The 25,777-nt window shown below is 39.9% G+C and overlaps 1 protein-coding gene and 1 non-coding gene across 4 annotated transcripts in view; both read left to right on the plus strand.

Annotated features, from left to right (window-relative positions):
* The window catches only part of TMEM45B (transmembrane protein 45B), an 83,332-nt gene that overhangs the window by 44,769 nt on the left and 12,786 nt on the right, over positions 1 to 25,777 (plus strand). Inside the window, exon 1 of one of the 3 annotated variants that reach the window (XM_042904099.1) lies at positions 161 to 386. The exons of 1 other annotated variant lie outside the window; for it this stretch is intronic. The gene's annotated coding sequence lies outside the window, so the exon portion shown is untranslated. Of the gene's footprint in view, positions 1 to 160; positions 387 to 518; positions 659 to 25,777 lie in introns of those variants that run through there. One more of the 3 variants, XM_042904098.1, reaches the window with a different exon arrangement.
* LOC122201494 lies at positions 20,819 to 20,929 on the plus strand. Its single transcript, XR_006194202.1, has one exon. It is a non-coding gene; the product is annotated as a U6 spliceosomal RNA (small nuclear RNA).

The raw sequence follows: 25,777 nt of genomic DNA on the forward strand, positions 1-25,777 counted from the left end.
TACCTTACAGATGAGGGCACCGAGATCACAGGCTACTGCAAGAAAGGCGTGCATTTCTTAGCAGGAAGGGAGCCCCTTCCAGCAAGGGCTTTGTCTCCTTCGCAGCTCTTTCTCTAGCACCTAGAACTGCGCGGGTGTAACAGGCGGCAGATCTGTCGGATGAATGAATGAACTCATGTGACCCCAAGCTTAAACCAGAGAACTGGACTCTCGTCCAGGATAGGACACAAGTGCCTGCCTTTGCTGGAGGGAGATCGGTGACTAGTTCGTCGGTGTGTTCACTGATTGCGTCGCTCGGTAAACAGTCTTCCTTGCGACAGCCTCTTCGCCACAGTCCTCGCCGCCTCCCAGGTTTCTGTAATTGCTCTGCATCATAGGAGGTCACGGTTAGTCGCAGTTCGCCCCGGGTGCCCAGGACCCCGCCCCTGTTGGAGCACACCTTAGGGCGTGTCTTGGGCCCCGGCGGGAGTGTCGGGGGGCGTGGAGGGAAGTTCGGCCTTAGAGCGGGGAGGCTCAGCACGTTCGGCACCGGCGGGGGGAGGCGGTCAGTCTGCGGTGGGGAGGGCAGGCAGTCGCGCTGCTGGGCCGGGCCGGGCCGGGCGCTCGCACCTGCTGGGTGGCGGCCGAAGTCGGCGCAGGACGGAGGCGCTCCGCGCAGGTGAGACGCCGCCACGGGCCGGGGGCTCGGACTCCGCGGACGCAGGGCCAGGGGAGGGGGCCTCCGATGGGGAGGGGGCTCGGACAGGGCAGGGGGGCGCTCGGAACGGGAGGGGATTCGGCGGGGGGAGCGGGCTCCGGCAGGGCAGGGGAAGGAGCTGGACTGCCCGGGAGCCGTGCGCACCTGGGTCGGGTCGCCGGCGGCCCTAGGATGAAAACTGCTGCGTCCCCAGCCAGTCAGGTCGACCGTGTGGCCAGGCGAGCGGAGCTTCGGAGGGCGAAGCCCCTGCCCTCCATTCCACCAACGCCCCTCTCCCCCCCACCCCACCGTCGAGGACCCGAGGATCCGGGGGACACCCGGCCCATGACCGCTCCTCTCCAGCTCCACACCGCCGTGGGCACTTACCTCCTACTGTCTGTCCTTTTAGCGCCACTCCACAAACACCGCCAACCAGATACTTCCTTAAACCAGGAAGCCTAGAATTTAATAAGAGGCGATTGACTGATAAAGTTTCCTGGGTCATGATTTAGCTCCCACTAATATTTCAGTGGGTAGAAACGGATGTCAGGCGCAAAGAGGTAAGATTAGCAGGGGTTGGGGAGGTTTACACTGGACGTAAAAATAGTTTTAGGGGACCCTGCCTGGGTGCAGAAGGATAACCTCTGGAAACGTAATCTAGCCCTAGATATAAGAAAGATTTGCATTTCAGCCTTTCAAAGTTTTAGCCAGCTACCTCTTCTAAGAGTCACAGAAGTGACCATTTCCTTCACATCTTCTGCCATTTCCCTCAGTGAGTGCCATGTTCCTCCCCATCCCTGACCATTTGCCTCATTGCCCTACTCACCACCGTGTTTGGCTCATAAAGTGGCATAAGAATTTTACGTGTCTTTACATTCACTTTAATAGGTAGTACGGCTTATCATTCCTAAGAAACATGTACTCTTTGGCCAGATGTGCAACCTGTTCAATACAATCTGGGGTTTGTCCATGTTAAACCACGCAGGGGAGACTCCTCATACACTCTGAGAGTCTAACATAGTTCTTCATGGACTGAGAGTTCATGGGCTCAATAAGGATGTAGTTACCCTCTGTTCCTAGAGTTTCTGAGAAAGCCATGCAATTGATACGAAAGCTTTATTGAATATGGTTCTCTGATTTTCCAAGGGAGAGTGCCTGACATAAGCAGAAGGGAGGCATTATTTCTGGCTGTGCACTAATGGTTCTGGTATTAGGAAAGCCAAGCATTCACTTTCCTTTTAAAGGACTTTGATATCTTCTCACTTGTTCCATGGGAGGCACAGTATCACCACGTACTTATTTCATGTATTCTGTGGGTTCTGGAATTGGTTGTGATGGCCCAAGTGAGACTATCAAAGCTCGCGTTGACACCAGTGATTCTGTTTGGAATGTTCCCCAGTATGTCCTTGGTGTGTCTCTTGCCTAATCTTAGCAAATGGAACTTTGAGATAGGATTTGGCAAGGGCTGGGGGAGAAAAGGAGTAAAGAGAAAGAAAGACTTCTCTCTTGTCTCCTTACCACCTTCAAGTTAACATCGGCTGCCATGTTTAAATGGTCAAAGTACAGAAATTGCTTATGTTGGTTATAATTAAAGGATTATCTCTTTCCCTCAAATGCATTTGTTTGTTGAAAGTGGGTAAGGGCAGTTTTACCACATGTAGAGCCTATTCCATAGCCAAATTTCCTGTTATTGCAAAACTTTTTATAATTGTCGGTAAGAGAATAGAAGTCACCACTCTGTCATCAACTAATGGGCATGTATGAGACAGATTTCAAATCTGTATTTGTTTCTATGGACAGGTCATGAAACAAAAACTAGATCACGTACAATACTATGCAATATCCAATAGGAACAATTAGAGGCTACAAGTACTGGAATCCCCACACGTCATTTGGACTCAGCTTCCCTTTTAATTAAACAGTCTTCTCCCCCAAACCTTTACTGGGGGCTAGAAATAAACAGAGATTATTTGAATTTGAGCTGTTTTTGTTTCTCTTGTCTGTTCTCTGTGTGAAAATAAAATGGGTCACAAGGTGCACTACTGAAGGGACAAAGAAACTCAAAAGATCTTTTTTTTTTTTTTTAGTTTATTTATTTATTTTGAGAGAGAGAGCAGGAGCAGGGGAGGGGCAGAGAGAGAGGAAGAGAAAGAGAATTCCAGGCACGCTCCGCTCCTCGCTGTCAAGAGTCAGACGCTCAACCAACTGAGCCACCCAGGCTCCCTGAAACTCAAAAGCTCTATCAGCCTTCTGTGATGAAGAATTTAAGCTGAATATACCAAAGTACACTCATGTATTTCCCTGTGGAATTTAGATATCATAAACCATTATTGATACCATGGCAGCTTTAGAGTACAAGGCGATTTCCATAAGCAGCACTGTGAGGAAATAGTAATAGCTTATTTCATAATTGAGGAAACTGAAACAGAAATACTGAGTATCTGGCCTGAGGTTATCCAGCTGTTAAGTGGCAAAGCCAACCTTAAGCCAGAACTTCTTCCATAATACCTCAGCTCCCTACAGGGGAGCTCTTTTGTTTGCTTGTGTAATTTGGGGGTGAGGAGTTGTCTGTGATTTGTTTTTCCTGAACATTTACTTACCATACTCTCTGACTACGAACTCTTAGAATCTAAATTTAGGAACATTCTTGTTTGGTATCTTTCATGCCCATCTTTGTTCATCGTAACTGCAAAAATATTTTAGAGCTGCGGATAGCCTGAAATATTTATCATGCCCAATCTTTTTGTTTCTTCCGAGAACAAAAGGGGATTCAGGAAAAATTAAGCAAGTACCCAAACCTACTTGGCTGAAGAACTGCAGCTAAAACCTAGGCTTCCCAGTGTTCAGACTACTGCTGTTTCCAGCATGTGGTCCCTCGAGGATTTCCTAGATACATAAGTCAAGTGGTTCAGTTTTGGGTCTGTGACAGCAAACTATAGCCTCCCTGAATCCTGGACTCAAATATCCGTAGATTCTCCTACTCTAACTGGATTCCACAGTCCGTGAGAGAAAAAGCCTTTTGGTCTGGCCCATTGTGTTTTTCTGAGCACAGTGCCCGTAGTGGGCACTCAATAAAATGCGTTCAGTACTTACCAAACAAACGTTTGAACAAGGATGAGATGTCATTAGGACTTCATTCAGCTACAAGTAATGGAAAACCCTACTACAATAACTTAGTAAGTGAGGAGTTTGTTTTTCTCAAATAGCTGGATGTCTGGGGGTGAGAAGTTGAGGATTGGGCCAGATTCCTCTGTCTTCCTGCACCACCATCCTTAGCATGCACCTTTTGTCCTCACTGAGAGACAGGCACCTCTTCGTATCAGAGAGGGCTTACCAGAAAGAAGGGCAGAAGGCATGTGCCAGCTGAATCTGTCCTTGTTTTTATAATAATATCACTCTTGAAAGTTCCACCCAATAGACTGCTTATACCTCATTCATATAAGAACTCTGTCACATAACCACTCCTAATTATAGGAAAACCTGAGCAAATCTAGTGTTTTAGCCAGCCATGTTGCCAATATAACAAAATAGGGAGTCTGTTAAGGAAGAAGGGGAAAATAGATATAGGGTAAGCAACTAGCAGCATCTGCCATAATATGTTTTATGAGTCATTGACTCTTTGTTTCTATATGGGTTGTTGTTATTTTTATTTTTATTTTTATTTTATTTTTATTTTATTTTTACCTGTTGTTTTTTGGTTTATTAAAAAAGCAATAGATAATGCAGTGGGTGTAGGGGAACTTTTTAAAATTATAGATTCCGAGGTCCACCCCCAAGAAATGCTGATTATTTCGGTCTGGAATGAGTCTATAAATCTGAATGATAAGCTGACACTCCAGATAATTTGAACACAGGTGGTCACAGGATCATAATTTGAAAAACATTGAATTGGGGCTAGTTTATCAGAGGCACCTTCATTTTATTTCCAAAGGCTTTCTGTCTCATCCCTCTTGAGGCTGTTTCTAGATTTTGGTCAACATAAATAAATGGAGAGTCTTAAAAGTCACAAGTTCTACAAGGCTTTTACTGAGTCTACACAGCTACCTCCCTAGAGGCAATGACTTTCAGTCTCTCATTTATGTTTTTCTCATACTTACCACCATATTCCCAAGTAACATGCTAATACTGGCTATTTCTCATTCTTTTCCCAGTTCTGGATAGTATCTATTGACATCCTACCAGGGAGGATAAGGATGTAGCTCTCTTATACCCTCATTATTCTTTTTCATATTTGTTTCCCTTTCTTGCAAGGTCCTAATATAGTTATAGCCTATTTTTTTTTTGATATAGCAATGTTTAGTGTTTACATTATTATGACTTTTTCCAGCTATGCGATACACCATGATTTCTACACTTCCTTTCTTGTACAACCTTTCTCTATACCTGGAGTTAGTAATTGCTACCTCTTCTTCAGTTGCTTAGGTTTTTTGAGTACTCATTACAATTCTGACTCAAACTTTGACAGGATGGTAAAATTCCTCTCAGTAGAGAGTTAAGCATCAAGTAAGTAGTCAGTTTGATATGCTTTTCTTGGAAGCATCCCTGCCCAGCCCCATATTCTCTGAGACTGGTTATTCTGAGCTACTTGTTGCACTGGGAGCTTCCTTTGCTGCCACCTTGTCAATTGTACCGGATTCCTGTTTCTTGGATTCTGTGCCCTCTCACTCCTTGGTCTTGCTGGAGCATGGCTTCCTGAGAAAAGCCACGTGGAGACAGAGGCAAATTTATCCAGGAGCTGCTGAAGTTCACAGGGCCTCTGTGAGGGCTGCAAACTGTTGAAAGTTGACAAGTGGAGAGGAAAAGCCAGGTCGCCATCATGAAGCATTTGGGGCACATTTTCTAAAAAGATTTTAGAAGAAAGAGCCATGAATCTCCAAGGTTCCCATTTGTTGTAATTTCTCTTCTCAATCTAAATAAATATTCATGTTCACACCCAATTTTGTTTTGGTAATTTTATTATTTTTTTCTTAAAGAGGGCTCCCCAAATTATAGAAGATTCAGGCCCCCCAGGACCTGGATTTTTGAGTCTTTGTACATTTATGATGTCATTTTTCTTCCGTCATATTTGATTGATGGTTTGGCTGGATATAGGTTATCAGTTGGAATTAATTTCCCCTCAGAATGTTGAAGGCATTGCTCCTTTTTCTTCTCCCTTCTTATCGCTCAGTTGAGAAGCTGATGCCATTATGATTTCTGATCCCATGCATTTTTTTTTCTGTCTGGAAGTTTGTAGGGTTTTCTTTTGTTTAGTCCTCATGTTCTGATATTTCACAATGTTGTTAGTTCATACTGGTTTGGGTTTTTTCCCCCCAGTCATTGTTTTGGATACTTTAAAGGACTCTTCAATCTAAAAATCATATTCTTCAGTTTTCTTCTGTCGCATAATTTCCTCTGTTCTTTCTGCAACTTACGTTAAATTACTTAGATGCTGGATCTCTTGAATCTTCCCTCTTGGTTTCTTATCTTTTCTATTTAAAAAAAAAATCTCTAATCTTTTAGTTCTAATAAATATTCCCGCTCTTATATTAAATTTTTACATTTCTATCACCATATTTCTAATTCCCAAGGACTTTTATTTGGGTGGGGTGAGGCGGCTTTCAAGAAATTTTTATAGCATCCTGCTCCTATTTTATGGATGCAGTATCTTTTCCTATTTCCCTGAGAATATTAGCTCTGATTTTTTTCTAATTTTGAGAGTATCCCAAATGGTGTCTGTATATTTTCAAAGGCCCCTTTTTTTTCTGTTGTTTCTGTTCTGCCTTTTATGGCAGAAGCTTTATTCAACTGCCCGTGTTTAAGAATGGTGTACCAAAAATGCCAAAATGTATAGTCTGTGAGTGTGCCTTGCAGATTGTGAGCTTCATTGTAGGGCGATTATCCAGAGCAGGCTTTTTTGATGGTTCATCATTGTGTCTCTAGCAGCTTTCTAATCAGTTTCTCATCAGGAAGACCCCATCTCTAGCCATTTATTCCTGTTTGAGAAAAGACCATTAGTAAGTTTGATTTATTTATTATGTAATCCATTTAATAGGAAAGGTTCTTGTTTTGAGTGGGTAAGTGGTAGTTTAGGATTCAAACATTCAGAATTTAGTTCTTGACTCTCCCCCCCCCCCCTTTGAAGTGGCTGCCTCTGTGTACCCCTGTGTTCCTCTGTGTGTCTTTTGTCAGCAGCAGGGAGACAATCAGCAGGCTTCCACGGAGAGTGAGTTCTTTTCTATTAAAAAGCAAGAAGCTCTGGGGCACCTGACTGGCTCGGTTGGTAAAGCATGTGACTCTTGATCTTGAGGTTGTGAGTTCAAGCCCCACACTGGGCATAGAGCTTACTTAAAAAATAAATAAGTAAAAATAAAAAGGTCTGAGATTTTAGTGTAATAAAAGTCTTGTAAGCACAAGTACAACCAATTGTTTTGGAATAACCATTTGCGAAACATTTATTACCCATCAGCGGAGAAATACTTAATCCAGAATAAGTTAGGGCCTTTGGAGAAGCTCCATATCATGCCAATATTTATCTTAATCTTAATAATGACACTTAGAAGAATATTTAATTAAGATGGAAAATTATAGTTAGCTTCTTATTTCTCTTTAAGAGGTTATATTGAGAAAATATTTTCCTAATACCTCCAAAGAATGTTTTAGTTACAGAATTTGGGAGAGAATTTCTGCCCTTGAAGGTCACTCTGCAAATCCATACTGTTTTCTTTCTTTGCTTAGCCTGACATGTGATACCCAAAACTTAGGGCAGGGTCAGCACTTTTTCTTTGCTGGGAAAGTTTTAGATCACAAAAAGGCACCAGATAATATGTGTCACAGGAATGATTCCTGACTTAGCTTTCAAAGACATCTTCATCAGAAAGCCTAGGCATTAGATACCAGATTTTGTACTGTTGGCTCTTCCCTCTCAGGCACCTTTAAAGAAGACGGCAAAGCCCTTGAAGACTGGGGCCCAGCCCTGTTATCTCTGTTTCGCCATCACTTAGAACCATGCTTGATACATAAGAGGCCCTAGATAAATCGACTCCATTACCCATTTTAAATTAACCCTTCCTACTTGTCCCCTTGATGTTTCCTCTGTTTCCTTTGCATCTTTTTATGCCATTTTTTTTCTGGAAGATGGTACCTCCTTCTCAAATTTGATGTGTGGAACAGCTGTTGGAAAAAAGACTGGGAAGATCTTCTACCAGGACTTCAGGTAGAATTTCCAGGAGTGACAACTCCCTGTATCATCTTACTGAAGATGTAATAATTTCTTGGGTTATCACCAAACACCCTACATCTGGCACCATTTTTAATCACAGTTCTATTTGGATGTTTTTTTCTCTCTTGTTCCATGCCATTCTTGTACTGTCCTTTGCTTCCTTCCACTCTCTTTGATCTGGCCCCCACTTTGACCCAGACTTTCTCTTTGTTCCGTTCTAACATTTTTTTTCTGTCTCTTCTCCCCTACCTTCATTTGTCTTCTGGTATATTTTGCACAAAGCACACTGATGTACTAATTTCAGAAGACCTATCCTGCCTATCAGGTGGACACCTGTTTAAACTAACCTAGACCCAGGACGAAAAATCTCTCTCTTCTGGCTGTTTTTGAGATAATTTCTAGGCTTTTTTCTCACTGGGATTGTTTATTTTTATAGAGAACAAGAACTAAACTACAAGATCAAATGATCTTGTAGATTAGTGTTTCTCAAATGCTACCACTCACCATAGAACTTGTATTCTCATGGTATGGAGGCTTGGCTGAAAACAGCATGGCATAAGCTATAGTCTCCCTTAGTGCTAAAAAAATTTATGCTACCTTCAAATACATCTTTTTAGTTGTTGTTGCTGCTGCTGCTGCTGGTGGTGGTGGTTTTTGGAAAGAGAGCATGAGCAGGGGAGGGACAGAGAGAGAGAGGGAGAGAGAGAATCCCAAGCACGCTCCATGCTGTCAGCACAGAGCCCCATGTGGGGTTTGATCTCACAACCTTGAGATTATGCTCTTGAGCTGAAATCAAGAGCTGGTTGCTTAACAGACTGAGCCACTCAGGTACCCCACATCTCTGTTTTAACATGAAAATCATTTTCCCCAAAATCTTAAGGTGAAATTGATAACTCTACGATGGTAACCATGTTGGTCATGTGATTTCAGATATTTTGACTGTTGGGGCTTACCTGTACACCAGTCTGAGAGGCATGATCTCTTAAGGACTAGATGATCTCTCAAGGACTCATCTTGCTCTAAAAATTATATGAAAAAGTAATGAGAGCAGCACCCTTAGAAATGACTGGATTCAGGAGTTAGTGTCCTCATGATTCAGGATTATGGCTAGGTTGATTTAGTTCAGTTCAGATCAAGACCTGTTATTATATGGCAAGCTTTATGGGAACTTTATGGGAAAATTTATGGGAACTTTAACACGAAGTAGATAAGATCTCTGCTCTTGAGGGGCCTATGGTCTAGTGAGTAAGACATGTAAATGTGTAATTTTAATATAACAGGCTAAGTGATAAAAATCAAGATATGCGTAATGTACTATGCTAGAACAGAGGTGGGGCCATAGCCTAGCCTGGAAGTTCACAGAAGGCTTTCTAGAGGAGATATGGCACACCTATTGAAAACTGAGAAAAGGGAAGCCATGCGAAGAAAAAATAGAAAAGACACACAAGGTGGAGGGAATAGCATGAGCACTGTAAGGTTTGTGGTGGGGACAGATGGGAGATGAGGCTTGAGAGACAGGCCAAGAGCCACATTCTGGGTATATGCAATGCAAAGGGGCATGGACTACATCTGGGTGGTGGTTAGTCAGTGAAATATTTTAGATTCTATAGTGGCGTAGTCACATTTACATCTTAGGCAGATGACTCTGGTAGCAGAGTGGAAGAAGGATTTATGGATGGCAGGATTAGAGGCACTGCAGTGGTCCAGGCAAAAGACAATGAGAGCCTAAATGAGATAACTATCGTAGGACTAGAAAGGAAAGAGAACATCAGAAAATTTGGGTAGCCAAAATAAGCAGAATATTTTAGTCTCTTGGGGAATTGGGACACTGCAGGGCAGAGAGAGGGATAAAAGGGAGTCTCAGATGAGTCCTAGGAATCTGGCTTTAGAAGTAACTGGATGTTAAGCCATTACCAATCTGGTGGGGAAAGAAGATGATGAATTCAGTTTTAGGACATGTTGACTTTGAGGTGTCTAAGAAGAATCTACATGTTTTCGTGTGTCTATTGGTTCAGCAAGTTGTTAGATATATGAGTTTGAAACTAAGGGCAAAGGTCAAGGCTAGAGAAAAGAGTCATCAGCGTGCAGGTGGTAATGGAACTATGGGTATGTATGAGTTCTTGCCAGAAGAAGCTATATAGAACAGTGGACCAAAGTCTGCTCGTGTTTAAGAGACAGGAAAAAGAAGAGGACCATTTAAGGGAGAAAAAGAAGATTATAGCAGATGAAGGGAGCCAGGAGAGAATAGTATCTTGAAAGCCAAGAGCAGTAGATAATTCCAAAAATGAGTGACTAAAGGATGGTGTCAACTACAGAGTAGCACAGGAACAGAAGAGAGGTCTACTCAGATAATATTTTAAAGATTTCCACTGATGAAGCAATATGAAGAGATTTGGTGACACCTGTGAATATAATTTTAGTGTCATGGTGGTGAAGGAGCAGAACTAAATGGAGACAGCAATTGTATTTCCAGGTTTTTTCATGAAATTTAACTGATTTTGACAATGTTTGATTGCAGTACACAAACCATCAAAATCCCTTTCCATCCAAAGACAATTTCATTTAAGTGGTAATTTAATTCAATAATTAATGACTTTCCAAATAATTTTAATATTAGAAACTGTAATTGTCTATAAATAAACCTATTATCAAAGGCATTTTGGCTCTGGACTAGGTGAGATGGTGAGAAAAAGATCCACCTATTTTGAGAACATATGTATAAAGTTTGAAAATTTGCAAAACTATGTGTTGTTTGGAGATCATGTATGTACTAAATGTATGTAATATAGAGCAAGACAAAAGTGAGTGATTGCTAAACACACAATTCAAAATGATGCTACTTCTCAAGAGGGAAGTCAGGGAAGCTATCAAGGATGTGTCAATAGGAAGCTCCAAAGATGTTAGTAATGTTCTGTTAAGCTGAGTCATGCCACACAGCTGTTATTCTTTGTAACTTTTATATACATTAGCTATATTACTTTTATGTTTGGAATGGTAAATAGGAAGAGAGATACACAGTGGTTCTTCAGGGACCCAGGTCCAAACAGATTTTTTTCTTTTTCCTTTTTCTCTTATTATTTTGTGTGAAAAATTCTTGGGCCTGATTATAGTTGACAGGAAGAAGGCAACAAAGGGTGAGAGAAGTTCATGAGTGCTAGAACTCAGAGGACACAGGTGAGGATCCAATCAAAAGCACAGATTAAAGGGCACCTGGGTGTCTCAGTCGGGTGAGTGTCGCCTCTTGATTTCAGCTCAGGTCATGATCCCAGAGTCATGGGATCCAGTCCCATGTCAGGCTCCACGCTGAGTGCTAAGGGCTGCTTCCATAGTTTGACTATTGTATTTATTTAATGCTGCTATAAACATAGGGGTGCGTGTATCTCTGAATTAGAATTTTTGTATTCTTTGGGTAAACACCCAGTAGTGTGACTGCTGGATCATACGGTAGTTCTACTTTTAACTCTTTGAGGAACCTCCACACTGTTTTCTAGAGCGGCTGCACCAGTTTGTATTCCCACCAACAGTGCACAAGGGTTCCTTTTTCTCCACCTCCTTGCCATCATCCATTTTTTCTTGTGTTGCTGATTTTAGCCATTCTGACAGGTGTGAGGTGATATCTCATTGTGGTCTTGATTTGCATTTCCCTGATGATATGTGATGATGAGTATCTTTTCATGTGTCTGTTGACCATCTGTATGTCTTCTTTGAAGAAATGTCTGCTCATATCTTCTGCCCATTCTTAATCACATTATTTGGTTCTTGAGTGTTGAGTTTTATAAGTTCTTTATATATTTTGGATACTAATCCTTTATGGATATGTCATTTGCAAGTATCCTCTCCCATTACATAGGTTGCCTTTTCGTTGCCTGTAGTTGTGTGATTTAGTTGTGTTTCTTTGCTGTGCAAACACTTTTTATTTTGATGTAATCCCAATAGTTTATCTTTGCTTTCATTTCCCCTGCCTTAAGGTACCTAACTAGAAAAAATATTTGCCACAACCGATGTCAGAGAAATAACTGCCTGTGCTCTCTTCTAGGATTTTTATGGTTTCAGGTCTCACCTTGAGGTCTTTAATTCATTTTGAATTTATTTTTGTGTGTGGTGTAAGAAAGTGATCCAGTTTCATTCTTTTGCACTTTGCTGTCCAGTTTTCCCAGCACCATTTGTTGAAGAGACTGTCTTTTCCCCGTGGATATTCTTTCCTGGTTTGTCAAAGATTAATTGACCATATAATTGTGGATTTGTCTTTGGACTTTCCATTCTGTTCCATTGACCAATGTGTCTATTTTTATTCCAATACCATACTGTTGATTAGTACAGCTTTATAATACAACTTGAAGTCTGGAATTGTGATACCTCCAGCTTTGCTTTGCTTTTTCAAGATTGCTTAGACCATTCAGGGTCTTTTGTGGTTCCATACAAATTTTAAGAGGGGTCATTTCTTATTCATTTTATTATTTCCTCAGCACCCAGCATATTTAATGGGATCCCATTAAAAAAAAAATGGAAGCAGGAATTAAACCATCTTTTGCTTAGAAATCTAAACTCACTTGGGAGGTAACTGAGCTCTTATTCATGGAATTTTGTTCCACGGCATCATGAACTCATGCCAGAACAAGGCTCAAATTCTTATCCTGGTCTTGAGCCTTCTGACCAAAGACCTACCTACCAACTTACAGAGAAAATAACAATGACAGTAGTAGCTATAAAATTTTTTAAAAAGTGACAGACTCCAGAGTTATTTAAGGGCTCCCAGGCTACTATAGAGCAGAGATACTCTGCCTGAAGTTCAGGACTAAACCATAGTCACATCAGCCATGGGCCACAGAGAACTTTCAACTCTGTACCTTGTGCTTCCTCTGCATTTTACTACGAAGCAGCTCATAGAAGAAGGCGGGAGGTATTAGGCTTGTTATTTGCAGAGTAACAGAAAGCTGAGTCAGGCAGGGTTGGTTGTATTCCAAAGTAAACTCAGGCCAGAAGCCATCTAAGTGTTTCTGTTGGCAAAGACAGATTCAAAATAATATTCTGTGTTCTCCCCATTACCTATTTGCCTACTGACCAAACACATATCCCATTTCTATTAAAAAGGTATTCAGGGGAACCTGGGTGGCTCAATCGATTAAGCATCTGACTTTGGGCCAGCTCGTGAGTTCAAGCCCCACATTGGGCTCTGTGCTGACAGCTCAGAGCCTGGAGCCTGCTTCAGATTCTGTGTCTCCATCTCTGTCTCTCTGCCCCTCCCCCACTCATGCTCTGTCTCTCTCTCTCTCCCTCCTTCAAAAATAAATAAACATTTAAAAAAATGAAAAAACCCACTACCCTCTCCAGGGTCAGGTAAAGGTTCAACATAATTCCCCTCTCCCCACTTGAAGTTAGTACTAAAAGATACAGCAGCCTTAGTTCAATAATTATACTTCTCCTAAAAGAGAAGCCAGGTTTCTCCCCCATTAATTGTAGGAATAAGTATGAGAACACCAGAGAAGAGAGGAAACTAATATTTGTTAAACACTTAACTATAGTTAGCTGCTAGACATTCTCAGTTAATCCTCACAAGATGCTTCTGAGGTAGTGTTAAGGTCCTCATTTTGGAAGAAAGGGTACTGAAACGGTACCGAGAGGTTAGGGAAGTTGTCCATGACCTTACCAGTAAAAGCAGCAAAGATTGACGCTCCATAGTTTGTGCTCTTTCTATTATATGACTGTATTTCCCCCTTAAAGGAACATGTAGGCATCCAGTTTCCTTTAGGGAAATTAAGGAAATAGAATTCACCTGAACTAATATAAAACTTGACTTGCATCTTTCTAACTTAACCTTCCTCAGGCCCATTTGTGAGTTGGTTTATATCCTTTCCAGAGATTCTTGGGCACATAGGACTACAATGTCTGGTTGATTTGACTTTTAAGTATACTGTTCTGTTCATTCCCAACCTAAGACAATTTAAAGGTTTAATGCATTCCAGCCATGGAAGAGAATGACATTAGGTCTTTCTTGGTAAAGAAAGTGGGAATGGTAGGGTAAAGAGAGTAAGAAACATTATCTAGCTTGATTCTGACCATATGGATGATTGGCTACACCTGCTTCTTAGTCTAGGCATGTACTATTTGCTCTGTCTGGAGCTTTACGCACACTACCTATGTTTACCTGTTTTTCAAGGAAGTTTTAGGGACACTTCCCTCTATAATCTTTCTCCTATTTCTCCCAGGCTGAGTCAGAGTCCTACTTTCATTGTCATAACACTCTGCACACTCTATTAAAACATTTAATATATGTGTCATAATTGTTGAATTACTCATTCTTTGCCACAGTTTCATCTTATTGTAGGCAAGGCCCTTCTTTGAAGATTGATGAAATCCATTTTCAAGAGTAGAAGGTAGACAAAGGCACTAAGACAATTCAATGGGAGAAAGAAAAATCTTTTCAACAAATGGCTGGGACAATTAGATATGCAAAAAATGAAGCTGGATCACTACTTCACACCACATACAAAAGTTAATTAAATGGATCATAGACATAAATGTAAGAGATAAAACTGTAAAAATCCTAGAATAAAATATAGGATTGAATCTTCATGGTCTTGAGTTAAGCAATGGCTTCTTAGATATGACACCAAAGCACAAACCACAAAAGAAAAAAATATAAACTGACTTAATCAAAATCAAAAGTTTCTGTGATCCAAAGGACACAATAGAGAAAGTAAAAAGACAACCCCTAAAAAGAGAGAAAATATTTTCAAATCATATATCTGATACAAGACTTGTATCTATAATATATAAAGAGATATTACAACTCAACAATTTAAAAATTTTTTAAATGGTCAATGAATTTGAATAGGCATTTCTCCAAAGAAGATATACAAATGCCCAATAAGCTCATGAAAAGATGCTTCACATCACTAATCATTAGGGAAGCAAAATAAAACAAAACAATGAGATATACTTCACACTCATTAGTATGATTAAAATTAAAAAGATGAACATAACAAGTGTTGGGAAGGATGTGGAGAAATTGGAACCTTCATACACTGCTGGTGAGATGGGAAAATGGTGCAGCCACTTTGGAAAAGAGTCTGGTTGTTCCTCAAAATGTTAAACATAGAGTTACCATATGACCAAGTAATTCCACTCCTAGTATATGCCCAAGAGAAATGAAAACATAGGTACACACAAAAATTTGTACACCAATATTCATAGTATCATTATTCATAACAACCCAAATATCCATCAACACGTGAATGGATATTATATGTCAACCATACTTCAGTAAAAATATAAAGGATTGGGCACCTAGCTAGCTCAGTTGGTAGAGCATGCAACTCTTGATCTCAGGGTCATGAGTTTGAGCCCCACATTGGGTATGGAGCCTACTTAAAACATAAAACTTTTTAAAAAATTAAAAGATTAAGATTTAAAAACCAGATGAATGGATAAACAAAATGTGACATATCTGTACAATGCAATATTATTCAACAATGAAAAGGAATGAAGGACTTTTACATGCTACAACATGGATGAACCTTGAAACCATGCTATGTGAAAGAGGCAGAGATATATGATTCCACTTAAATGAAATATCTAGAATAGGCAAACTCATGGAGATAGAAAGTAGATTAGTGGTTGCCAGAGTCAGAGGGGTTGAAAGGAAATGGAGAATGATTGCTAATGGGTGTGGGATTTCTTTTGGGGTTGATGAAAATGTTTTAAAATCAGATAGTGGTAATGGTTGCACAACTGTGAATATACCAGCAATCACTGAATTATATACTTCAAAGGAGTGAATGTTATGGTATATGAATTATATGTCAATAAGGCTGTTATTTAAAAAAAGAAAAAGTAACAGAGAAATAGCAAGAAAGCATTGAGACTTCTAGAACCATATGAGGGCGATTTTCATTAAGAAAAACTGTCCCAGAAATACAAAGCAGCAATACTTAATAAGGTTGTTTAAACCTTCAGAGTGTCTTCTTTGATACATCTGATTTGTCTTTTGTAGTGATTTAGTAATTAAATCTACAAAAGTATATGGAAATGTCAATTAAGTGATGAATAAATAAAATGTGGTACAATGGGCTGAATTATGCTCCCCATCCCCCAATTTATGTGTTGAAGTCCTGATCTCCAGTATGTCAGAAGGTGACTATATTTAAAGATTATCTCTTTAAAGAGATAATTAAGTTAAAATGAGGTCATCAGGGAGGTCTCTAATCTAACTGTTGCCCTTATAAGAGGACACAGGCACACACAGAGGGAAGATGTATGTGAAGACACGGGGAGAAGACAGCCATCTTCAAGCCAAGGAGAACTTGGGCACCATTTCAAAAGATAAAATGTGTCTGTCTGATATCAGAAAGAAAAGGCACGAGTCAGGACAGTTCCAGATACAATTTGCCAAAATAGTCTTTGGCACCTTTTTGGTATAAATTCTACCATTCTTACAGCATCATAACTTCTTCCTTTGATATGATAAAGCTTTCCAATATTTTTTTAATTTTTTTTTAATGTTTGTTTATTTCTGAGGCAGAGAGAGACAGAGCATGAGTGGGGGAGGGCCAGAGAGAGAGGGAGACACAGAATCAGAAGCAGGCTCCAGGCTCTGAGCTGGCAGCACAGAGCCCGACACGGGGCTCGAACTCACAAACTGTGAGATCATGACCCGAGCCGAAGTCGGTCGCTCAACTGACTGAGCCACCCAGGCGCCCCTTTCCAATATTTTTTTAAAGAAACTGCAAAAGCCTGAGTGTCCTACCCGTAACATGTTAACCTCATATATATCTGTACGACTCATAACAACTTAGGTTATCCTAGATAAAAACAGTCCACGAAGCTTAGTGGCTCATTACAACAACTGTTTATTTTTCCTATGCCATGTGTTCATCATGGCTTGTTTGGGGCTCTGCTCAATGTCTCCTCACTCTGGGATCTAGACTGATGGAGAAGCTACTGTCATGAACATTGATAGTAATGTGGTAAAGTGAAATGTGTTCTGAGGGGTCTGGAACTGCCAATTAATTATGTGTTTCCTCCCAGCACCAACACATGTCACTTCAGCCCACAACTCACAAGACCCCACCCAACGACAAGGGGGCCAGAAAGTGCAATCATACCATGTGCCTAGAAGACAGAGAGCCAGAAATACTTAATGAATAGTGTTAAATACCCTCAAAGTAGTCTTCCATTTTGCTTTCCCTGTTCATATAATCATATACCTGTATACATATGTAATACATATATGCAGGACATTACCTTTGTTGTTTAAAATGGAGTCATATTATAAGTAATAGTTTTTTTCCATCTTGCTTGTCTCAGCCAGCTCTCTCATGGAAAACCTTCTAGAACAGCTGGTATAGCTCTAATTGATTCTTTTTAATGGTTACATAATATCCCATGGTGAAGATAAACCATAATTCATTAAGTATGTATTAGTAAGTATGAAAGCCAAGTCCTTGGTTCTAATGTTGGAGGGTGCTGGTTGCTAAGCCCAGGCACTCAAGGAAGAAAATAAAATTCATTTTTCTTCTTGGTTTTGAGTCTGTCACTCATCTAGATACATCCTATCCTTCCACTGTGTGTACTTTCTTCATCTAAAATAAGGGAAAATTCAGGCTTTTTTTTTTAAGGCCCATATCACGTTTTATTTTTAAGTACAGGCAAATGACATTGGCCATAATTTTTCATCTCTTTTGCTCCCTCTATGTCTATGACTCTTCTGTCCTCTTTTTTCCTTGTCCCCTATTCTTCCTTACTCTTACCCGCATTTTCTCTTCTGGACACCATCAACCTGTCTTCATTTCACTTACCTCCAATGAAAAATAGAGAATATAGAGAGGGGAAATGGCTAAAGATGAGGAGGGCAAGGAAAATCATGTCAAACCTCTTATTCAAATGATGTTCCTTTTCCTGTGATCTCCTTAGACATAACACGAACCATTAGTCTTCTTGGTTGCCAGCTTTAACTCAAAGCTACCCCCTCCCTCTCCACGGCTGCCTGGATGGCTCAGTCCATTAAGCATCTGACTTCACCTCAGGTCACAATCTTGAGGTTCGTGAGTTCCAGCCCGGCATCAGGCTCTGTGCTGGCATCATGGACCCTGCTTGGGATTCTCTCTTTCTGCCCCTCCCCTGCTCATGCTCTCTCTCAAAAAGAAAATAAACACTAAAAAAAAAAAAAAAAAAAAAAAAGCTACCACCTCTCCAAAACACTCAATCTTCAATCTTCCCTTCACACTCCCATGCTATCTCACACAATATCAAAAAAGAATGAATATATTAAAATAAGAATGTTAGGAAACTTGTCCTTGCAGAAGTACTTTCTGATGTTTCTTCTCTGTGGGTTTTCCTTAGATTGAAATATTTTGTACCATGTAATTCTTGGCAGCTTACCCCTTGAGTATTTGCTTTTTTTTAATTTAATACTTATTTTTAAATTATTTTTTTAAGCTAGACTTCTCAGGGACTTAGCCTGTTTGAATGGTGTTATCAAAATTGTCAGAAGTCTAAATTTTTATTCTTCTATTTAAAATTAGTTATTACCTTGTTTCTCCTTATTGAAACTGACCCATCCTGTATTTCTACCACATGTCCTATGATGTAGCTAAGCAAATAAACTAATCTAATAATTGATTAATGGAAGAAATCTACCTCCCTGCTCCTCTCCCTCACGAAATCAAGGTATTCAGCTTTCCAAGTAGCATAAGTAAATTTAGAAACAGTTTCTACAGACATGCTGTGGGCCCTACCATCCACTGAGGTGCATCTTAAACCAGGTAAAAGGGAAGGGTGGGGTTTGACAAGTGGTATGCACTACAGAAAGACAGACAAGGACTCCACCTTTATTTAGGGTACCGCTCCTCAGGAAAAAAAATGAGAAGGGACAGGAAGGATTTGCAAAGCTGGTTTTTCTGCACTTCTGGCTAGGAAGACAAGGGAGTATAACAGGCTTGATCTTGAGAGGGACCTCAGGTAAACATGAAAAGAAAATGGAGGTTTTTAAAAAAATATATTGATCAGTGGGGCACCTGGGTGGCTCAGTCAGTTAAGCATCCAGCTCCAGCTTAGGTCATGATCTCACAGTTCATGAGTGCAAACCCTGCATCAGGCCCTGTGCTGACAGCTTGGAGCCTGGAACCTGCTTTGGATTCTGTGTCTCCCTCTCTTTCTGCCCCTTCCCACTTGCACTCTGTCTCTCTCTCTCAAAAATAAATAAACGTTAGAATTTAAAAAAAAATATTGATCAATATAGGGTCTTAAAAAAATGAAAAAAAAGAAGGGGAAGAAGGCCTTCTAGTTAAGGCAGAATGAATAGGTAGGCAGTTTCTTTCTGCAAAAAACTGAAAACAAGCCAAAAAATTGTATAAAGCTAGACAAAATTGTCAAAACCAGCCATTTCTGGGAACTGGTAATGAACAAAAGTCAGACAACAAATTGAGAAGCTGTTGTGACTTTGTTAAATTAACATTTGCTAAGAAGGGTGCCCAGGTGTCTGATGGTGAGTCTCTGTTCAACAAGATACTACTGAAATAGAGAATTTTATTACTCCCAGGTGGTGGAGAAGGTACAAGTCCTGCCTCAAGGGGCCATACGGGGAGGTCAAGGCAGAGTACACATGGAGACTGTGGCAGGACCTGGTGCACATACCTTTACTGGGACCCACAAATAGAGCCCTTAGGATTCCCAGGCTAAGTCTGGGTTGGTCAATTCAAACAAGAAAGAACAGGGTTTTGGTGAGCCTCACAGGGGTCTTATTCAAGGGCTGCATAAGGGGAAGGCCCTGAGAGGAGGGGAACTGTTTATCACAAGGGCCATTGGGGAACTCATATCTTGAACTTACGTTTACTTGTGACCCTGCAGCTGTTATCTAGGGCATGTTCACCCCTGCAGGCCACCTGGCTACACAAAATGGAGGAGACAGCAATATGGAGTACTTCAGCTAAGCTCTCAACAGAAGCTTTTATTTTTGAAAAGCTACTAGATCTTCAGGTAACAACAGTTGGAGACTATGGCCTTGTTGCCTGGGGCTGCTGCCATTAATTCCCTTCACTCAAAGACTTTTAAGTAACTTGGTGCTAACCATGAAAACAAATAGTTTTGCTGCCAGGGGAAACAGACACGGTTCAGGGTAGTGATTGGGAGGTTGAAAATCCTTGGCTCAATGGGTTAAACATGGGAATGAACAGGGAAAGGGAGTCAGAAAAAATAATTGAAGAATTAATGGCTGGAAACTCCCCAAGTTTGATGACAAACATTAAACTATAGACCCAAGAAGCTCAGCCAAGATAAAAACAACAACAAAAACAAAACAAAAAACCTACAAAATGAATAACACAAAGATATGTCAGAGTCAAATGGCTGAAAGCCAAAGATATCAAGAAACAAAATTTTTTTTTAATTTTTTTAACGTTTATTTATTTTGGGGAGATAAAATAAATATCTGTGCTCTGTCAGCACAGAGCCGGATGCGGGGCTCAAACCCAGGAACTGTGAGATCATGACCTGAGCTGAGGTTGGAGGCTTAACCAACTGGGCCACCCAGGTGCCCCAACAAGAAAATTTTGAAAGCAAGAAAAAAAGTGACTCACTGGGAAATAACAGTATGAGTAATAACTGATTTCTCATCAGTACCATGGGAGGTCAGAAGCCCGTGGAATGATATAATCAAAGTGTTGAAAGAAAAAACTGCCAACTAAGAAGTCTATATCCAACCTAACTAGTCTTCAAAAATGAAGATGAAATAAAGATATTTCCAGAAAAGCAAAACTGAAAGAATTCATTGGTAACAGAACTGCTCTATAAGAAATATTAAAGGATATCCTTCATGCTGGAACTAAATGAGATTAGAGGGTTATTCAAATGCACAGGAAGGAATGAAGAGCACTAGAAATGGTAAATATGTAATTAAATATAAAAGACTATCTGTCTCTATTTCCTGAAAAATGTAAGACTATTTAGTGCTCACTTCAGCAGCACACATACTAAAATTAGAATAATACAGCAAAGATTAATGTGGCCCCTCCCTGCACAAGATTGACACACAAATTCATGAAGTGTTCCATATTTTTTTGTTGCATTACTATATTGTACACCTAAAACTAATATGTCTGTTAACTATACTGGAATTAAAACTCAAAATTTAATAAAAAAAAGTAAAAAATAAAAGGCCTATTTGAAGCACTAATTGCAATACTGTTGGTTTATAATATATATCACATACTTATATTTAATATATTTATTGACTGTTGATATGTATACCAACAATGGCATGATGAAGGCGGTTGGAAATGAAACTATAAATTAACAAAGCTGCTATATTTTACCAGAATTAAGTTAATATTAACCTAAAATAGACAGTGATGCATACTGTAATTCCTAGAGCAAGCACTAAAAAAGAAAAATAAGGTTTCAAAAACATAGCTTAAAAAAATGAAAAGAAGAATTAGAATAGTACATTAGGGGTACCTGGGTGGCTCATTCGGTTGACAGTTTGACTTCAGCTCAGGTCACGATCTCGCGGTCTATGAGTTCAAGCCCTGCGTCAGGCTCTGTGCTGACAGCTCAGAGCCTGGAGCCTGCTTCGGATTCTGTGTCTCCCTCTCTTTCTCTGTCTCTCTCCTACTCGTGCTGTGTCTCCCAACCAAAAATAAATAAACATTAAAAAAAATTGTACACAAAAGACAGCAGTAAACAAGGAACAGAGGAACAAAAAAGGTCTGAGAGAACAAGTGGAATTTGAAATTAAAAACACAACATTTACATTAGCACCCCGCAAAAAAGAAATACTTGGGGTACCTGGGGTACCTGAGCCACCTGGGTGGCTCAGTTTGTTAAGCATCCGACTTAGGCTCAGGTCATGATCTTGCAGTTTGTGAGTTCAAGCCTGTGTCGGGCTCTGTACTGACAGGTCAGAGCCTGGAGCCTACTTTGATTCTGTGTCTCCCTCTCTCTCTGCCCCTCCCTACTCATGCTCTGTCTCTCTCTTTCAAAAATAAATAAACATTTAAAAAAATTTTTTTAAAGAAATAAGTATGAAGCTAACAAAATAAGGAGAGGAAAACCATAAAACTCTGATGAATGGAACCAAAGAACTAAATAAATGGAAAGATATTCCATGTTCATGGACAGGAAGACACTATTGTCAAGATGTCAGTTCTTCCCCACTAGATCTATAGATTAAATGCAATTTCAATCAAGATCCCAGAAAGTTATTTCGTGGATGTTGACAAATTGATTCTAAAGTTTATATGGAAAGGCCAAAGATGCAGAATAGCCAACAAAATACTGAAGAACAAAGTCAAAGGACTCATGTTACCCAATTTCAAGACTTATGTTAAAGCTATAGTAACCAAGAGAATGTGGTATTGGCAAAAAAATAGATAAATTGATCAATGAAATATAGGGCCCAGAAATATACCTTGATCAACTGACCTTTGACAAAAGAATAAAGGCAACACAATGGAGCAGAGATAGTCTGTTCAATAAATGGTGCTAGAACAACTGGATATCCACATGCAAAAAATTAATCTAGACACAGACCTTACACCATCACAAAACTTGAAACTTTTGTTTCAACCACATGTACCATAAATCTAAATGTAAAATGCACAGCTGCAAAATTCCTAGAAGATAATATAAAAGAATACCTAGATGACCTTGCATATGGTGATACCTTGTTAGGTTAACAACACCAAAGACATTATCCATGAAAGAAGTAACTGATAAGGGTGGACTTCATTAAAATTAAAAACTACTGCTCTGCAAAAGACAAAAATCAAGAAAATTAGAAGACAAGCCACAGACTGGGAGAAAATATTTGCAAAAGGACACATCTGATAAAGGACTGATATCCAAAATAACTTAAAACTTAAGAAAAAAAAATTTAATGGGCCAAACCACCTTGACAGACACTTCACCTAAGACATACAAGTAAGCATATGAAAAAATGCTCCACATCGTAGTATATCATCAGGGAAATGAAAATGAAAATGATGAGGCAGCATAACATACCTCCTGGAATGGCCAGAATCCAGAACACTGACACCAGATGCCGGGGAGGGTGTAAAGTAACAGGAACTCTCATACGTTGCTGGTGAAAATGCAGAATGGTACAGCTGCTTTGGAAGATAGTTTGGCAGTTCCTGCAAAACTATCCATACAATCCAGCAATTTTGCTCTTTGGTGTTTACCCAAAGGAGATAAAAACTTATGTCCACACAAAACCTACACACAGATGTTTCTAACAGCTTCATTCATAATTCCAGAATCTTGGAAGCAACCAAGATGTCCTTCAGTAGTTGAGTGTATAAATAAACTGCAGTATATCCAGACAATGGAATATTGTTCAGTGCCAGAAAGAAATGAACCATCAAGCCGTGAAAAGACCCGGAGGAAACTAAAGTGCTTATTAGCAAGTGAGAGAAGCCAATCTGAAGAGGCTACATACTGTATGATTCCAACATTTGACATTCTGGAAAAAGCAAAACTATGGAGATAATAAAAAGGGGTGGTGTCAGAGGTAGGGGAAGGGGAGAAATGAACAGGCAGGGCACAGGGAATTTTCAGGGCAGTAAAAATACTCTGTGTGTTATTTATAATGATGGATACATGTCATTATAATTTTGTCCAAAGCCATAGAATGCACAACATCAGGAATGAACCCTCCGGCAAACTATGGACTTTGGGTAATTATGATGTGTCAATGTAGACTCATCCTTGGTTTAAAAAAAAAAAAAAAAAAAGCACCATTCTGATGAGTGGTATCAAAAATAGGGGAGACTATGCACGTGTGCAGGCAAAAGGTGTAGGGAAAATCTCTGTACATTACTCTCAATTTTGTTGTTGTTTAGAGCTCTAAAAAAATAGTCTTTTTGAAAAAACATAAAAGAGACATAGAAAACAAGTAGCAAAATGTAACCACGTTAATAATTACAATGAATATGAATAGATTAAGGAAGCCTGTTTTGATTATTTAAAAATGCAGAGATTGTCAGCCATACAAATTCTCAAAGAATCTACCTTTTGTTCATATTTTGGGGAATAACTAGAGGCATATTAATGGAAATAAACCAGGACAGAAGAATAAATGGCATCCAAGAAACAGGGGGGTCAAAAACAGGAAAAGGCAAAGGGAATTTAAAAGATAGTGCCAAATGCTCCAGGATGATAGAAAACCAGTCCAGTTTTGGGGACAGAGGATAAAAGGTCCTGGAAGAAAGGTCTCTAGGAATAAAATGGAACTGACAAGTTTTCTGATGTTTGAATATCTAGACATTAATTTGGAGGACATTTGGCAGATCTGTTAGCTCTTTTGGGGAAAAACACAGTGATTAGGTATATGGGAAAGTAAACAAATGAAAAACAAGGCAAATATTAATTCCAGAATAAAATAACAATGGTGAAAATACAACCCATAATATGCTACTTGGATGAGCATGTATTCGTTCCACAAATATTTGAGTGCTTACCAAGTCAGGGCCTGCTGTAAGCACTGGGCTAACGGCAACAACAAAACAGATCAAATCCCTCCTTTCAGGGAGTGTACATTCTAGTGGATAGAGCTGGATGCTAAAAAGAAAATCAATATGCAATATCAGATAGTGATCCATGCCTTAAAGAAAATTTAGACGTACACCAGATAGCATTTGTTAGGTAATGATTGGCTGTAAATAATAAACATACAATGAATTCTTAAAAAAAAAAAAAAAAAAAAAGAGGGAAGAGGAGGAGGAAGAGGACCAGGATGAGGAGGAAGCAGAGGAGAAGAAGAAGGAGGAGAGGGAGAAGGAAAAGTAGGAGGAGAAGCAGTAGTATACCTGGATTGGAAAGTGGGACATGCCTGCTACTTTTCACAAAGTAGTCAGGGAATAAAGTAACATTTGAACAGATACCTGAAGAAAATGAAGGAAAGACCTGTTGGCTCTCTGTGGGGAACCACTAGAAAGAACAGACAGCCCAGGCCCAGAAGCAGGAGGGGGTCTGTGCTTGGAAATGGAAGGCAATGGAAGGGACCCTGTGTTGCATGGCTGAAGGGGTAGGAGAGAGGTCAAAGAGATAGCTCAGGATCATGTAGGATTTATCAGCTCTGGTAAGGACTTTGGATCGACAGAGCCATAATAATGAAACTAATGATTTAAGCAAATGAACATAATGTAACTACTGTGAACATGACCGGTTGAAGAGGAGGGAGAGGTTATAAGAGAGCTCCAGGAAGTTGGTGGATAATGCCTGACAACGATATAATAACAAATGGCAGCATGCACAAATGAATGAGAATTGTGGAAGTAAGTACCAGAAGAAACAATGGGAAGGGTTTAAAGTGGTTTCACTAGTGGGTGAGGAGGGATGGGACATGGGGCTGCTGCTTTTCATTTTAAGAATTTTAAATGCAATTTGATTTTTTTTTTTAACTATAAAGTTTTTTTAAAACTTGTGAAAGTTCTTGGTGAAGGGTGGAGACCTCAGCTGTAAATGTATCAGATGTGAAACAGCCCTGACCATGTACCACTGATAGAGGGGTAGATGTCCCTGATGGCCAGGGCTGGAATAGCATGTGCAGACCATCTTTATGTTCCTAGCAGATATGTTCTAATCACCATCACCTGCTGTTTTTCTCCCACTTTACACATTCTTTAGGTCACCACCCAGGTCCCCCAGGATTAGAATCATTTTTCTTCTGAATCAGTTCTAGCTAACACTTATCTTTTGTTATTGTTGTTTTTTATTATTATTTTCTTTATTTTCAAGTTGTTAACAGACAGTGTACTCTTGGCTTCAGGAGTAGAACCCAGTGATTCATCTCTTACATGCAACACCCAGTGCTCAACCTGAAAAGTTCCCTCCTTAATGCTAATAACCCATTTAACCCACCCCCAGCACTCCCCCCATCAACCCTCAGTTTGTTCTCTGTGTTAAAG

Source organism: Panthera leo, chromosome D1 (assembly GCF_018350215.1).
Source record: "Panthera leo isolate Ple1 chromosome D1, P.leo_Ple1_pat1.1, whole genome shotgun sequence".
NCBI lineage: Eukaryota > Metazoa > Chordata > Mammalia > Carnivora > Felidae > Panthera > Panthera leo.